Source organism: Siphateles boraxobius, unplaced genomic scaffold (genome assembly GCF_051911475.1).
Source record: "Siphateles boraxobius isolate OS27281-9 unplaced genomic scaffold, OSU_SipBor_1 6, whole genome shotgun sequence".
Lineage (NCBI taxonomy): Eukaryota > Metazoa > Chordata > Actinopteri > Cypriniformes > Leuciscidae > Siphateles > Siphateles boraxobius.
Genome location: NW_027509186.1, coordinates 15,570,796 through 15,586,889, shown reverse-complemented (window position 1 = coordinate 15,586,889; position 16,094 = coordinate 15,570,796). Strand labels below are relative to the sequence as shown.

General features: G+C 41.4%; 1 long non-coding RNA gene across 2 annotated transcripts; it reads right to left on the bottom strand.

The window, feature by feature from the left end:
• Positions 1 to 4,491: 4,491 nt before the first annotated feature.
• LOC143715589 (uncharacterized) lies at positions 4,492 to 11,305 on the bottom strand. Of its 2 annotated transcripts, none has more exons than XR_013195827.1 (4): positions 11,088 to 11,305; positions 9,491 to 10,951; positions 4,733 to 5,125; positions 4,492 to 4,637 (listed from the first exon to the last, which is right to left on the bottom strand). It is a non-coding gene; the product is annotated as an uncharacterized LOC143715589 (long non-coding RNA). The 2 variants fall into 2 exon arrangements; XR_013195828.1 differs by lacking the exon at positions 11,088 to 11,305 and having other exon boundaries at positions 9,491 to 9,553; positions 10,086 to 10,616.
• Positions 11,306 to 16,094: the final 4,789 nt, after the last annotated feature.

Here is a 16,094-nt window from a genome sequence, read left to right as displayed (position 1 = left end):
TACTTTTATTTCCTTATTTATGTATAATTGTATTTTTCACACATTAATTATTTTTTTATTTATACATTTATACATTTATTTATTTCCACTTTTATTTATTTCCACATTCATTTATGTATAAATGCTTTTATGTCTACATTTATTTATTTTTCACATTCATTTATTTCTACATTTATTTATTTCCACATTTATTTATTTCTACATTTATTTATTTCTACATTGTCTTTGTCCGTATGCTAATGAGGGGGGCGTGTTTTACCTCAGACATCAGCAATCGAGCTCAGAGTGGCAGTGCTGAAGCTTTGAGGCCACAGTGACACCTTGTGGTGTGTGACCAAACGAAACGCAAGAGGTGTGCGGACAATATCTCATTTTAAGTCATGTATATCACCCTAACTGTATGTAAGGTAGGCTATATAGGGTTTCAAACTCATTGATCAATATGCTTGCGTAGAAGTCAGTGAAATGTGCGCTGGTTTCTCTCCGCGTTCTGCACTGGTGTGCGAGTCTCATCGACAAAAAACGCAAGCTCTTATATCAGCCCTATCCACCGCGTTTACATTGTTATTAATAGTGAATACTTTCATGCGCTTCCATGTCCAAGTGTCTGCTATCAGACCCGTTGAAGTGCAGTTTCTGTCCATGTGTGCTATGTGTGTTAACCCTATATAGCCTACCATACATACAGTTAGGGTGATATACATGACTTAAAATGTGATATTGTCCGCACACCTCTTGCGTTTCGTTTGGTCACACACCACAATTTGTCACTGTGGCCTCAAAGCTTCAGCACTGCCACTCTGAGCTCGATTGCTGATGTCTGAGGTAAAACACGCCTCATTAGCATACGGACTAAGAAATGTAGAAATAAATAAATGCAGAAATAAATAAATGTGGAAATAAATAAATGTAGAAATAAATAAATGTGAAAATAAATAAATGTAGACATAAAAACATATATACATAAATTAATATGGAAATAAATAAAAGTGGAAATAAATAAATGAATAAATGTATAAATAAAATAAAAATAAATGTGTGAAAAAATACAATTATACATAAATAAGGAAATAAAAGTATAAATACTCATTTATTTTTACTTTTTTACATTTCTTTGTATATTTATTTATGTATTTTTGCTTTTTTACATTTATTTGTATATTTATTTATATATTTATTTATTTTTAATTAAGTCAGCATTGGCATTCCATAGTGTGTGTGTGTGTGTGTGTGTGTGTGTGTGTGTGTGTGTGTGTGTGTGTGTGTGTGTGTGTGTGTGTGTGTGTGTGTTTGTGTGTGTGTGTGTGTGTGTGTGTGTGTGTGTGTGTGTGTGTGTGTGTGTGTGTGTGTGTGTTTGTGTGTGTATGTGTGTGTGTGTGTGTGTGTGTGTGTGTGTGTGTGTGTGTGTGTGTGTGTGTGTGTTATCATATCTTATCTGTATTAATGCTGGGCGCGCAACTTCCGTTCCATTATATTCAAGATACACAGAAAATATTATCATGCTTTATTTTACATTCTAAATTCAGTCGTAAATAATAATCAATCAAATAAAATCAGTTTATGACACTGTTTGAATAGTTATTTTTATTTAATATCCATTAATTGATTCTGAACAGTAGAATTTGTGGGATTATCATCATCCTCCAACTGATGAAATGAGAATGAAGAATTTTTTCTATGCTCATTTCCATTGATATTAATGTTTATATGCAGACAGGTTATGCAGGTAATGGCTATGTCTGCAAATACTAGCACACAGTGTATCAGTGTACATATGTATATATATATATATATATATATATATATATATATATATATATATATATAGTACCAGACAAAAGTTTGGAAACGTTAATATTTTTTATATTTTTGAAAGAAGTCTATTATGCTCATCAAGGCTGCATTTATTTGATAAAAAAATACAGAAACAAACAGTAATACTGTGACATATCATTACAATTTAAAATAATGTTTTTCTATTTTAATGTACTTTAAAATGTAATTTATTCCTGTAATGCAAAGCAGAATTTACAGCATCATTACTCCAGTCTTTAGTGTCACATGATCTTTCAGAAATAATTCTGATATCATTCTGAAATGCTGATTATCAGTGTTGCAAAAATTTGTGCTGCTTAATATTTTTTTCAGAATTCTTCGATGTATTAAAAGTTAATAAAGGACAGCATTTATTTCAGTTTTGGGTTAGTCATTTTTTTCTTTCCTTTTTTTTGAAAGAAATTAATACTTTTTTCAGCAAGGATGTGTTAAATTGATAAAAAAGCGATAGTAAAGATTTATTGTTAGAAAAGATTCCCATTTTGAATAAATGCTGTTCTGTTTGTGACTCATCGACAATTGCTGATTTCAGTTACGATGCTTTTTTCAACCATTTTTGGGTCAAATATAGACAAACCCAACTGTTGGATTTAAACATTTAAATACAAAATTTAAGCCAATGGTTAAGTGTGTCCATATGTGGCCCATATGTTTTTTAGAGTGATACTGTTGGACCACATGGGTTTCAGAATAAAACAAAGCTGACTCAAAAGGGCATTTTATCTTGGAAAAAAATCATTTGCTTTTGTCATCACTGGTACAACCTAATGGAAAACATTTCTTGTGGAATGAATGTAGCGACTGTTGAACACTGCATAACCCGGATACACCAGCAGAAATGTTTCCAGTGCCCACACACTGATTTACATCTTTCATTGTTATTAAACTGAGAAACTGAAGGGTGTTTTCAGTATGATTTGAAGATACTATATTTTCTTCATTGTTTTGTGCATTCTCACTAAAGCACTGTGCTGTACTTTACCTATCTGATTGCTATACATTATTTAATTCCGTTATGTCCTTTTATAAACTACTGTTCAAAAGTTTGGGGTTCAATATCTCTCATGCTCACCAAGCATTTATTTGATAAAAATACAGTACAAACAGCAACATTGTGAAATATAACAGTTTTAATAAATTGGCAAAGCTAAATTTTCAGCATTATTACTCCAGTGTTCTGTGTCAGATTATCCTTCAGAAATCATTCTAATATGCAGATCTGGTGCTCAAGTAGGCTAACATTTCTTCTTATTATAAATGTTGAAATCAGGTTTGCTGCTTAATATATTTTTTTTTCTGGAAAATGTGATAGAATGTAAATAGAATGTTTATTTGAAATATATATATATATATATATATATATATATATATATATATATATATACACACACAATATACACGTCTGTATTGTCACTTTTGATTAATTAAATGGACCCTTGTGTCAGAGTTCTGTCACTTGTGTCTAGTCTATTTCTTGGTTTTGAGACAGAGCCCTAATAGGCCTACTCCTGTTTTGTCTTGTCTGTGTCTGAGCACACGGTTTCGAGTGTGCTCGAGCCGTGCACTCTTGTCTGTGTGCCTTGTTTCATGTGCAGGCATGGTGTTTGGATCGTGTCACTTCGGTTCTGTGTCGGGATTCAGACACTCATGCTCCACATATTTGTATTTCTGTTGTGAGCGCACGCACAGGATAAGCATTCGCCCGTTCTCGTGCGCTCTGTCTTATCCGAGCATGCGGTTTCGAGTTCGCTCGGGCCCTATGCACTTCTGTCTGCGTGTGTTTGTTGTGTCATAGCACGCAGTTCGTGTTTACATTGGCCGCGTGCTTTCATGTCACATTTTGTCTTCTGCTGTGTAGTACGCAACTTGTGTTTTTCACTAGCTGCTTTAATGTTGTCATGTTTTGTGTGAACACGTGACGTGGCTTATGAGTGTTCTCATTGGCTGTGTGTTCATGTCTCATTTTGTGTTAGCATGTGGCTTGTGATTTGTTTTACTGGCCATGTGCTTGTGTTTTTGTCATGTTTGGTGTGAGCAAATCCTCTCCTGTCCATTGTCTAGCCCCTCCTATCTTGTTACCTGATTATTGATTCATTTGCCCCACCTGTACTCCCTCATTACCTGCTTTTGTTTGCTCTCCCTATTTATTTATTTATTTATTTATTTATTTATTTATATTTATTTAAGTCAAGTCAAGTCAGTGTTGTTTTCCCCCTCGGGTAGTATTTGTTTGTATTTAGTTTATAATATAAATTAATAAAGTTTTATTAATAATAAAAAAGCCCTTGTTTCCTGCACTTCAGTCCTAGCCTCATCTCCTCATCTCCTCAACCCCAAACCCTGACACCTTGTTGATCCTTGTGTAAAAGTATTAATTTCCTTTAAAAAAAAAAATCTTGGGGACCCCCAACTTTTTTACAGTAGTGAAAATACTTTTTTTCTCTTTAGATATATATTTTTAATAATTAAACATTTCAACATTTTAAATTATTTACTAACTTTTTCTTTCCTTACTCGTTTTTATATTAGATTATTTAAAAAAAAATGTTCATTTATATTTTCATTTGTTTTTGTCCCCTTAAATTAAACTCCCAGTTAAAGCACTTTCAGCTATCATTGTATATAAAATATGCCATATAAATAAGCATGCCTTGCATCGAGAAAACTTGAGGATTGGATTTAATATGGAGAAAAAAGTGCAATGGAACTCATAAATATAAATACCACAAGTTTAAATAATAAAACAATTAAAACAAGAAATGGGAAAATTAGGTCAACTCTGGATTCATCCTCCCCTCCATCTGGTCAGAGAACAAGAGAGTGATAATTAGAAATTGTAACAAAACATAAAAGTTCCATAGCTATTTTACAAAGAGAAAATTATCCTCTTTCTTACCTGTAATATTGGAGGTACAAAGTGGGCTTCCCTGAGTCACATTTTCAGTCCTAAAATTTACAAAAAGTCGAGTCCCAGTCCCATAATACTGCTCATATGTGCCATAGATTTTGCAGATATAATTACAGTGGAACATGCCGGTGTCGTTGAGCTCTAGTGAGGTCAGGGTAAAGCTTGAGTGTGAGTGGTTTGCTTCTTCAGAATGTCTCCCACTAAACTGAGCAAACTTGTCGATGTGCTCATGTTTCCCATCTCTTTTATAGTACCAGTTTACTAAACAGATGGCTTCCTGAATGTCTCCATGAGTGTGACAGTGTATGGTGATGTTTCCTCCAGGTGTGCTGTACACCTCACCTGGCCACTGCTTCACATTGTTTTGTGTGTGTGCCTTTCCTGTGAAAAAGAACCAGAATGGAGAAACAGCCACAATATATTTAAGACGTTTAATCTTGATGCCTCACTCTTCATTGGTTCTTCAGCTCATTGGGGTTCTATATAGATTACAGCACACATTTTAGGTAATATAATATATATTATAATATAATATTAGATACATTTTTTATTACTTTCGACCCAACTCATTTATTACATTGATTTCAATAGAATAATCTTTTAGTTTTGGCCTACTGATATAAAACTGCAAGGAGGAAGACAATTTATTCCACTCGCTGTTATCAACAACATGAAGTGCATTAAACATGTCTGGCTTTTTCAAATTGGAGTTTGTGTGGGCACTTCAGGGGGTAAAATTTATGAAAAGCTATAAAATCAAAATCATTTTTGAATAAAAATTTAATATTTAAAAATAAAAACAATCAAAATAAAACATATCACACAAATCTGTCTGCACTTACTAAAACAAAATATGTGCTTGTTTATGCTGTGGGGCCTCTCAATTTTCCATTTACAAGTAATAGCTGCCTATGGTTGTTCTTATGTGTGTAATTCCACAAAAGAAAAAAAAAATTCTTAATATTTAGCAATCAATAAAAAAATAACTGTTGTCTGTTTTTATATTATATTATATTATATTATATTATATATTTTAAAGTGTAATATGATCTAATTACAAGTATTTAATTGTAGGAATCTGATTATGTAATCCAGATTACATATATTCAGTTACTACCCAGCTCTGTATATAAATATATACAGTACCTTATTATATCGTAATTGTTAAGATTTTTTGAATGCACATTAGCTTCTTGTCGATTCACCAGCTACTATTTATAACACTTTGTGTATAAACTGTGTAAAAATATAGGCCAATGGGTCGATCTTCGCATCATTAGGTGGCGCTTATGAAACATATTAATATTAATATATCATATTAATACTCCGCTCCACTTTGTGCTGTTCTAAATTCACTGTAAACCACGGCTTCTTATTATATTATATTATATTATATTACATTTTATGCCACGTGCAGCGCTCACATTTAGGCTAATTAAATCATACCCTCTGATGTTTAATAGTCAATCACTTTAAGCAAAATTCCAATTCTTGTTTCTCTGTATTGTTTATAATCTTGTCAATGAGAATACATTTTAATGATAGAACCCAGTGAAAATGCTTGTTCCCTTTCAGTCGCTCACGTTCGACGTAAGGTCGACGTGCTGACGTAATTGGGATCACCTTGAGAGACCAATCTACTTGAGTATTAAAACTAGCCAATGCACATTGGCATGCGATAATTGCATCAGCTGATCTGCTTGCAGCGCGAGCATATAACGAGCAGCAGGTGCATCGCATATTGTCTTTCGCTTCGGAGCGGAGCGGTTTTACTGTACCTGCTCTACAATCTTCTGACAGTGGTAAACTTCAAAAGAAGAAAACGAGTCTGCTCTTCAGGAGAACGCCTCTTAAATGTTGGTGTTGGTGTTACAGCGCAGACAGCGCTGGCCGCGATCTCACAGAGAGCCGGCAAAACAGCTGTTTTTACAGCTCAGAATGTTGCGCCTTCAATTAAAATGTGAGTGCTCACATCAGGCTTGCACTATCGTCCTGTTGTGTAGCCGCGCTCATCCCTGGGTGCTTCAGCACCAGAGAGAGCAGTTTTTCCTGAAAGAGCATACACGGTTTGACACTGCGTCTTTTTCAAGACTTCATTCAAACCGTGTGTTTCTGGATTCGGTCGTTTCCTATCCTCATCTGACAGCCACGATCACTGTTTCACATGCCTGGGCTTAAGTGTGCTGAAACTGTGCTCGTGGGTGGTTTATGTTCTCTCTGAGAGCATGACCACGTCGGCACATTGTTCGTCTTGCCTTTCCTTTTAAAGGGATACTCCACCAGTTTTTCTTATTAAACTATGTTATTCCCTTAACTAAGACGAGTTGATACCTCTCTCGTCTCAGTGCGTGCACTATATCGCTCTGTATTGCCGCAAAACTATGTTAGCACTTAGCTTAGCCCATGCATTAAATATGGGCCAAGCAGAGAAGCGACCAAACAGTTCCACGTTTTCCCTATGTAAACACAGTTACTCGAGTAGTGTAACTTGACCTGGGCTGGTGACACAAAATAAACCGTTGCGCTTTTCTAAGCGTTTAAAATTGATGACTATATTGTATGGCGGAATACCATAACAAGTGCTTTTGAGCACTTCGACTTGGCGCAATAATATCTTCACTCGTGAAAAGTCCTCTTACCGGCTCCCGCTTCCTCTCCCTCTGACATTTCCGTCAATACAACCAACGTGACTTTTACTACCTGTGCTATTAGCAAACAGCAGATCATTTGCAATGGCGGACTTTGTAGATGATTATGACTTCTTTGTAGAAGACCCAGAGCCATATCTGTTTGAACCCGAGTACACGGAGGAGGAATTAGCTCTTATGGACCGTGAGAGGCAAGAAAGATATGATCCAGAACAGACCGGAGCTGGCGAAAGACCACGGGCAAACAGCAATTGGTGGTGCAAGTGTGACTGTTGCGAACAGATGCCGACCGAAATTGAGAGCCTGTGCTGTTTAGAATGGGTGGTGCAATCACTCCCTTCCGGGACCAGGTGGTGAACCTGCCAGCGCTGCCTTCGGAGGAGACAGACCCAGCCCTGGCTTTTCTCTGTCCCGTCCGCGCTCTGCGACTGTACGTGGACAGAACGCAAAGCCTCAAGACCTCAGATCAGCTCATCATCTGTTACGGAGGCCAGCAGAAAGGCTGCCTCCAAGCAGAGGATGGCCGACTGCACAGTGGATGCCATCTCCTTGGCTTACGTGCCCTGCCCCAACCCCCCCCCCCCCCCCCCCCTCCCCCCCCTGGGTTGAAAGCCCCCCTGGTACACGGCGCCTCGCTGACAGATATCTGTAGAGCTGTGGGCTGGGCGACACCTAACACGTTCGCTAGGTTTTATAGCCTACGTGTTGAGCCGGTTTCTTCCTGTGTGCTCGCTTCAACCAGCCGGTAACACCGAAGTTCCCGCTCTAGTGTTGGCTTGCTGCGCCACTCCCCTCCACATGGAGCAGATACATGCGTTTCTTTTCTCCAGTCGAGTTCCACACTCAGGCGAACCCTGTAGAGTGCCTCCGCACCCCTCCGGCAGTCGGACGTTGCGGAGCGTCCGGCGCCAGGCCTAGTGCTCGTATGCTTGTGTAACTTGTGCTAGGCTGGGTTCCATATGTGGTGTTCCCTGCGGCGAACCCATATGCATATTCTTCCATGATCAGCTCCCTGCGGTGAGCCCATGTCTTTCCCTTGGCAGAGTCCGCTCTGCCGTCACTGTCTGGTGTAGCCTCCCCCTTCTCAGGCTGGAGCCGCCCCAGTGACATTCCATATGTTGCACTGCCCCTCCGGCTAGTACATATGTGTATTCTCCACCTGTTACCTCCCTTCGGGCAGGATGTGGCTTCCGCAGCATTCCTCTCCCTTGGAAAGGCACACTTTCCCAGTGTTATCCAAAGAGTTCCACTGTGTGGGGTATAACGGATCAGCAGTTTGAACTCCCTCAACGCAGGCCTTCCGCCCCAGCCAGTTGGGGATCTGAGAGTCTTGCATAGGGCGCTGGATGTGGCAGCAACCATTGGCGTTTTCCATGGGATCCCTATTACGTCGCCACGTCGACGTTACGTCGAACGTAAGCAACTGAAAGGGAACATCTCGGTTACTAATGTAACCCTCGTTCCCTGAAGGAGGGAAAGGGAGACGTAACGTCCCATCGCCACGGTTGCTGACCATCGCTGTACGGCCGAACACGTCTCGGCTCCTCAGTTTAAAACAAAATGTGATGCACCTGCTACTCGTTATATGCTCGCGCTGCAAGCAGAGCAGCTGATGCAATTATCACATGCCAATGTGCATTGGCTCGTTTTAATACTCTCGAAGTAGATTGGTCTCTCAAGGCGATCCCAATTACGTTGACGTTACTTCCCCCGTTCCTTCAGGGAACGAGGGTTACATCAGTAACCGAGACGTTTTTCTTATTGAATTTTTTTTCATTAAAAATTCAAACAATTTCAGCGAAAATGTGGTCTAAATATGAACATGATTTAACATAACATATAGTTGACATTAACAGAACAACAATGTCGGCCCATAATTAAGCTAGGGTTTTAAACATAAATATAAATAGAACATAAACATAAAATATGTTTATAATATGTTAAAAAATAGCAATCAGGCAATCAGATAACATAATAAAATACTATTTTGAAATAATAGGATGCATTTTGACCCATGAATATATTTTAAGTTTAAAGCCTTAGTTGTAAATACAATAGAAATACAAAGACTAAAAGAAAATAAGAGTAAGTGTGTTACCTGAGGGATATAAAGCAAAGAAGACAGCGGCAAAAACAACCTCATGGAATAACATATCTCTGTCTGTAAATTTGAAAAACAATGATCTTATAACAGATTCAATGCCATTTTCTGTTGCTTATTAGATACAACATGACTTATTTAGACCTTTCAGAAAGAACGTTGGCTCTCGTCTCTTCTTATTGATAGCTTTTAACTTTACATTAAGTAGGCTACACGTAGTAAAACACATCATTTAATGTAAAGAACGCTTTCAAAGCACATTTACGAAATCCTGAAATATTGAAACATGGAAACATTTTCTGTTGCTTATTAGATACAGTATGACTTATTTAGAACTTTTAGAAAGAACGTCTGCTCTGGTCTCTTCTTATTGATGGCTTTTAACTTTACATTAAGTAGGCTACACGTAGTTAAACATCATTTAATGTGAACGTTTCCGAAGCACATTTACGAAATCCTTAAATATTGAAACATGAAAACATATGATGCAAAACATGAAAGTGCTAATCCTGTCTTGTCATTTTGGGGGTACAGTGTCTAATAACATTTGAAATAAATGCTGAATTGTTTCAATCGATGCTGTCTGACTTACCTCTGAGCTTCTCACAAATCAGTGGCTTCCTACAATATTGTTGTTACCATCATAACCAGAATCTATTCGCATGTCAGTCAGTGAGGGGGGCTTTCACGCATCTGTTACGGTCTCACTTCCTGTGCCTTATATTTATTCAGGAAGGATGAAGGTTAACTAACAAGTTAAAGACTTGAATTAGTTTACAACAGTTATCCATTACTTTTCATGCAAAGTTTGTGTTTTGGCCAAAGCAATGTTTTGAAAAAGGGTTAGGGTGTTTGCATGTTTATGCTTTCAAATATAATAAAACATTGGGGTCTTACTTTGTTTTTCTACACAGAGGGCTGTTAGGTGCTAACAGGAAATCTTTGATGTGACAATGACATGCCTGTCCCACATGAAACATTCAGACTACAGCTAAACTGGATGCACAGGTCACATTATTCACAAGAAGTGCTATGAAAACCTGGGTAATACTTTACAATAAGGTCTTAATTGTTAAAGTTATTTAATGCAATGACTAATACGAACAATACATTCTTACAGCATTTCCTACACTTTGTTTATCTTAATAAAAATGATCATATTCATGTTAGTCCACAGTGCATTAATGTTAACCCTTATATGTATGAATGTTTCGCTAATCATTATTACATGTTTGGGTCTTTAGCGACCCGTATCTATATCTAACACGGATGGATCTCTACCTGTCATGATATTATAAAACCCTCCTTATATTAGAGTAACAATTACAGAAGAATAAAATATAGCATATTATTTTGTTACCTTTTGGAGTTTGGAAGGGTTCAGTTTGAGCAGATGTTTTTTTATACCATCAGCACTGTCCTCATCAGAGCTCATTTCCCAGAACATTCAGCATCTGGCTCATATTTACGATCTAAAACATTATCAAAACTATAATTTTTAACATCTTCAAAATCAATATTTGGATCAATGACAGCTTCTTCACCAGATTCATCATCAAGCGACAGTGACTCTAATATTGATTGCGTTCAGAACTTGCTCTGCAGTAAATCACTGAGCCATTTCAAGTTTTGCTGATGATACTTCCTATTCTTTTGTTTTCTGTCTGCGGTAACTATGAGTGAAACATTACTTCATCATTGTGTATCATACATATAATAAAGGTGAACGTCTCAGTTATGTATAGTAACCCTCGTTCCCTCAAGGAGGGAAAGGAGGCGTACGTCGTGACCGACAAATAGGAATCTCACTAGAGAGGCCAATCTACTTCAAGTGAAACTAAACGAGCCAATGCACATTGACGTGCATATTGACTTTTGCATCATCTGTTCAGCCACACAGCGTGGGTATATAATGAGCAACAGGTGCGATTGCACTTCAGGTTTTTGCTGAGGAGTCGAGCCGATGACCTAGCTGCCCCGGCGGGTTGCAGCAGATGTGGCGAAGGGACGTATGTCTCCGTTCCCTCCTTCAGGGAACGAGGGTTACCATCGGAATCCCTACCAAAGCGCCACAACTGCTGACCCCATCCAGCGCCTTGCCATCACCGCAGGGTCACACATATGGGACCTAGCCTAGACCCGGTTCTCAAGGATTCAATGAATGAAGGCCTGGCGCCGGACGCTCCACCACGTCTGGGCTGTGGGTGTTGGAGGACTCAACAGATTTTTCACTCTGGAGCAATAAGGGTGTACAGTAGGGTGCAGCAAGCCAACAGAGCCGGGCCTCTCAGTGCTTCTACCTATTTAGGGTGAGAACACGGGAGGAGACCGGCTCTACACGTAGGCTATAATATCTAGCGAACATGTTATGTGTCGCCCAGCCCGCAGCTCTTCAGATATCTCTTAGCAAGGAGCCACGTGTCAGGGCCCAGGAGGATGCAACACTTCTCGTGGAGTGAGCATGCAACCTGAGAAGGGCATGCCTTGTGCTTTGAAAGCCAAGGCTATGGCATCCACTACCCAGTGAGCCATCCTCTGCTTGGAGACAGCCTTTCCCTTCTGCTGGCCTCCGTAACAGAAAAAGAGTTGGTCTGAGGTCCTGAGACTTTAAGTGCTGTCCACTTGGAGACGCAGAGCGCGAACGGGACGGAGCAAAGCCAGGGCTGGATCTGCCTCCTCCAGGGGCAGCGCTTGCAGGTTCACCACCTGGTCCCTGAAGGGAGTGATAGGAACCTTGGGCACATAGCCAGGCCGGGGTCTCAGTACAACATGGTTGTCACCGTGCCTAAACTCTAAGCCCGATTCGTCGACCGAAAATGCCTGCAGGTCCCCTACCCTCTTGATAGAGGCCAATGCAACCAGCAGCAAAGTCTTCTTGGAGAGAAGCTTTAAGTCTGCTGACTGCAAAGGCTCAAAGGGATCAGTAATCGGAGCACCAGGGAAAGGTCCCAAGAGGGTATGGAGGGGGGTCGAGGAGAGTTTAACCGTCTCAATCCCCTAAGGAACCTGACGACCAGGTCGTGCTTTCCTACTGTTTTGCCATCTATCGGGTTGTGATATGCTGAAATAGCGGCAGCATGTACTTTGAGGGTGCAGGGAGACAGCCTTCGCTCCAACCGTTGCTGCAAGAATGAAAGCACGGATCCTATTAACATCTTCGGGGGTCCTCTCAGCGAAAAGAACACCACTCGACAGGTTCCACTTCAAGGCGTGCGCACGTCTCGTAGACGGTGCCTGGCAGAAGTGATGGTGTTGACCTGGTGGTGTTGACCTTCTGCCCGGCAGAAGTACCTCTGGGTGTAAGTCACCTCAGCGTTCCATTCAGGGACCACACATGGAGTTTACAGAAATCCGGACGCGGGTGCCATAGGGTGCCCTGTCTCTGACTCAGAAGGTCCTTCCTCAGAGGAATGACTGTAACGAGGAGCATGAGTTCTGGGATCCGGGCTCGAGTGGGCCAATAGGGAGCCACCAGAAGGACCTGCTCCTCATCCTCCCTGACTTTACACAGGGTCTTTGCAAGTAGGCTCACCGGGGGAAACGCATATTTGCATAGGGACCAGGGCCAGCTGTGTGCCAATGTGTCCGTGCTGAGTGTTTCCTCTGTCAGGGAGTAAAACAGCTGGTAGTGGGAGGTCTCTGAGGTGGCAAAAAGGTCTACCTGAGCCTCCCCGAACTCTCTCCAGATAAGCTGAACCGCCTGGGGGTGAAGTCGCCATTCTCCCGGGAGCACAGCTCGTGACAGCTCGTCGGCCACACGGTTGAGCGCACCGGGGACATACAAAGCGACCTCAGATGCTTCTGACTCCTGTGGCGGACGAGTTGCGACATGCAACGGGAGCGTAGACCACCTTGTCGGTTGATGTATGCAACGGTCGCAGTGTTGTCCTACGGACCATCACGTCCCAGCCCTGTAGCAGCCTTTTTTAAGCGGCTCAGAAAGAGACGTACTGCTAGCAACTTGAGGCAGTTGATGTGACTGTAGTACTCTGACCTCATATCGGCTGGAGGGACCGGCTCTATCTCTTATGACTGCGATCTCCACCCGCAACACATAGGCATCGGCTGTTCTCACTGTAGTGGAGTGGATGGCCCGAAACCTGGGGTACGCCGGGCGAACTGGATCGCATAGCCGAGCCTGATGGTCCGAATGAGCCAGTGAGACGAACTGGGGAGTACTAACCAGGCTCACAGGGAGCGTACAAGCGGGATGAAAGGGACCGTAGGCGTACCCACAGTGGGGCAGCGTGGTGGAATGCAGGGATGCGGCTCGGGAGGCTCTCTCTGTGAGGCGGCCCGTAGCGGTGTCTGAGTCTGCTGTGGAACACTTACCAGGTTCCACGGGGCAGGAGGCGTAGGAGCGGCTTGGATGAGTTCTCGAACTGCACGCTGCTGCCCGCTGGTGATCGAAGAGGCGGATGAGAGTGGTGAGGATTCTCTCCTTCCACTGCTCTCCGGGCCCTTTTCGGACCCAGAGATAGAAGAAACTGCTCTTTTATTAAGAATGTGGGTACCGCTGGTGTTAAGGCCATCGGCAGAACACAAATAAAAGGAAACAAAATATTTTCCACCCGGCCCTCTTCTGGGTTGAGGGAGATGTGCGGTCACCCTCTCCTGGAGAGCAGTCCCATCCATCTCAGGGTCACCTGTCCTAGGGCAGCTTACCCCTGGCTTTGACTGGCTCCTCGGCGCCGCTTAGATGGAGGCTGCAGTTGAGTGTCTAATCACCTCAGTCTGCTTTTGTATGCTTCTGCTTTTTGAACTGCTAGGCGAAGTTCTCGACCGTGTCGCCGAAGAAGCCGTACTGGGACACAGGGGAGTTAAGGAACCTGACTTTGTCGGTCTCCCTCATGTCAGCCAGACACAGCCAGAGATGCCATTCCTGGACCACCATAGTGGACATCGCACGGCCCACCGACCAGGCTGTAACCTTTGTCGCACAAAGTGCTAGGTCCGTCGCGTCACGAAAGTTCTTGGAGATCTTGGGGATCATGCCCACCCTCGTGCCAGTCCTTCAGTGCCTTGGCCTGATGGACCTGCAACAACGCCATTGCGTGTATGGCAGTGCGGCTTCCCCACTGGCCTTGTAAGCCTTGCCGACTAGTACTTACAGGCCCGGGAGGGCTCCACACGAGCCCGATCTTGTTGGCGGCCCGGTAAAGCATGGCCATCATCTCCAGGACTGATTCGGGCACCGCAATCACACCCGGAGGGAGCAGCGGCTCCGAATCGTCATCTGCAGAGAAGTCTGAACCACCCTCCTATGCAGTGATCGACATCTGTTCATCATTGGGAGCGCCGAAGGAAGTGACTGGTACACACCTCGTGGATGGTCCAGCACATTCTGTTGGCGGCTCTACTGGGTGCGGGATGAGGGTTCCTAGGGGGTTGGTTGCCCGAAGGAAGCGCGCTCACCTTGATCCTCAGGTCACCTGCACTACTGGCTGAAGTAAACCTCGAAGGAGGGTTAGATTGTGGCGTAGATGCAAACCCCCTTGTAACTTGCTCGTCTTGTAACACTCTGTTTGTAGAGAACACAGCATCGAAGTGCTCGGCTCCGAAGCAAAAAGCTGAAGTGCAATCGCACCTGCTGCTCATTATATACCCACGCTGCGTGGCTGAACAACTGATGCAAATGATTGCACGCCAATGTGCATTGGCTCGTTTAGTTTCACTCGAAGTAGATGGGCCACTCTAGCGAGATTCCTATTCATCAGAGTGACCGACTGATAAGGAACTGCACTGATTCAGTCATCAATGATTCAATTATTGTTGTATTGTTGTTGTGCAGTATACTGTACTTACAACTGTTACACACCTCGTGTCGTTAGCGACCCTATACAATTTTTACAAAAAATGAATGGGAAAATACTTTCTTTTATAAATATATATATATATATATATATATATATATATATATATATATATATATATATATATATATATATATATATATTATTTTTTGGTTATGTTGTTAATAATGAATTGATTGAGGAATACAAATGTGAATTATTTTTTTAATAAATAAAGTAGTAAACTGTATTTTAAACTAATCATAATTCTAACATCTACCCTTACTTCTCCTACAGGCCTAACATTTTAACACTTGTACTCAAAATGTACTCTGAAGTTTGTTGGTGTGTCGAAACCAGTGGAAATTTTGAGATGCTTGGTAGACAATATCTTAAAAATATAATAGTCTCATGACATATTGAGTAATCAAATGATCTTCTAACCTCTAAATCTCTAGATCTAAATTTGCTCTGCCAGTTACAGAGTGGGAAGTGGGAGCTTGTTTTGCAAAGATTAACCCAATCATATTGAAAGAAGGTGACCATGAGTAATAAGTCACATTAATCTTACTGTTGTATATGTCTCTATCCTATAAAAACCTGATGTAGTCTTCTTTCTGAGAGAGCTTCTCTGATAAATGTTCGAGAACTCTCCCGACCGTAATTAAAGCATTTAAAGGGCATTTGCTGAAGTCTGTCTGGTTATTGCAGTGCAGCAAGTTAGTTAATGAAGCTTACTAGACACTTACTAGACACACCATAGTGTTATGGGACGAGATGTTGTCCGACTCAAAGGCAGTTATCGACAA